Source organism: Clupea harengus, chromosome 18, assembly GCF_900700415.2.
Source record: "Clupea harengus chromosome 18, Ch_v2.0.2, whole genome shotgun sequence".
In the NCBI taxonomy this organism is placed as follows: domain Eukaryota; kingdom Metazoa; phylum Chordata; class Actinopteri; order Clupeiformes; family Clupeidae; genus Clupea; species Clupea harengus.
Window position 1 is genome coordinate 25,616,301 of NC_045169.1, and position 1,473 is coordinate 25,617,773.

General features: G+C 43.9%; 1 protein-coding gene across 6 annotated transcripts in view; it reads right to left on the reverse strand.

Moving 5' to 3' along the window:
- Positions 1 to 412: 412 nt before the first annotated feature.
- clcn3 (chloride channel 3) overlaps positions 413 to 1,473 on the reverse strand; it is a 46,777-nt gene continuing 45,716 nt past the window's right edge. For all 6 annotated transcript variants that reach the window (XM_031584497.2, XM_031584502.2, XM_031584500.2 and 3 more), the window contains one exon: positions 413 to 1,473. This exon is cut by the window's right edge and continues 1,287 nt beyond it. The gene's annotated coding sequence lies outside the window, so the exon portion shown is untranslated.

Sequence of the window (1,473 nt, forward strand, 5' to 3'; positions counted from 1 at the left end):
CCTGTCTGTGCCTATCTCCTGTCTGTGTCCATCTCCTGTCCTGTCTGCCCCAGACGAATACTTATGTCCTGACTTCAGCTTCTTAGTCAAACTTCAGTGAAACCCCTCAGGCTTGCTGAAGAGCACTGGGGAGTGTGTGAGTGTGTGTGAGTGAGTGTGTGTGTGTGTGTAGCAATGACATCAGATGTGTCTCATCAATTGTAAGGTGCGCGCACACACACACCAGATGTAAAGGAGATAAATTGTAAGGTGCGCGCGCACACACACACACACACACCAGATGTAAAGGAGATCAATTGTAAGGTGCGCGCGCGCACACACACACACACACACCAGATGTAAAGGAGATCAATTGTAAGGTGCACACACACACACACACACACGGTGCACAGTAATGACAAGACTCTCAGGGCGCTGTTGCATACACTTAATTTAAAACAATTTAATCTTTACATACTTTGCTTTAAATGTACAATCGACCCTTCAATCATACGTAATTATACGTAAAACTCTTCATACAGTACTGTACAACTCTAGTACTAATATAAATAAAAAACAAAAACACTGGAGATCGATTTAAGGAAATAAGATGGTTTCGACAGCAGGACAGTCACTGTAGAAGACAACGATGCCCAGACTGCTCCTCTTCCCGCTCTCTGGCGAACACAGGCCCGGCGCGTGACACCCTGGACGACCACGAGGACAGATCACACTCCCCCCAGTCTGCGTGAGCCTGGAGTCGGCTCGCTCACTTTAATCATTTCGCTCAGGTTAGCAGTTAACAAAGAAAAACCAAAAAAATGGACACTGGTAAACTTCAAGGTTCGTTATTTTTTTTTTTTTTTTTTAGCGCAGGCCCTCTGCAATTATAGGCCATGTGTTTGTCTTCAAGTCAACTCCCGTGAGCGCTTTTGCCAAGAAGATGAAAACGTTTCAAGCAAGCAAACTTCATTGCACTCCTTGTGGGCCGTGTTACCTATAGCTCACCGCAGGCAATAGCCGCTTGAAGAATGATGTCGGTGGGGCTGCCCGAGACCAGTTTAATCATTTTTTTTAGAGAAAGTAATTGAGGTAAGACATGTTCTTTAATAGAATTTACCGATAAAGAAAAAACAAAACTATCAAAAGCGAGATGAAAGGAAAGGGCTGCAGCTTAACTCGCTGTGATAATCCAAACGCAGTACCACCCCTTTCAAAATGTCACGTTGGTTTAGGCGGAACATTTATCTTCTAAGCCGAAAAAGTGGAGTTACTTGGTAATATACAATAAGTCTAAAAGTAGTAGCAACAATAGTAGTCCGAACAAAAAAAAAAAAGAGTTTTCTTATTTTTACCCAGGAACAAAGAACACAGAATTCCAGGTACTTTTTGTTAGTCAGTCCCTAAACGACGACCAGGGAGAATGAGAGCGAACGTCCCATACATCCTGGCAGTTACCACCTTCCTGACAAGTGATCAGAGGCTCAGGCACCC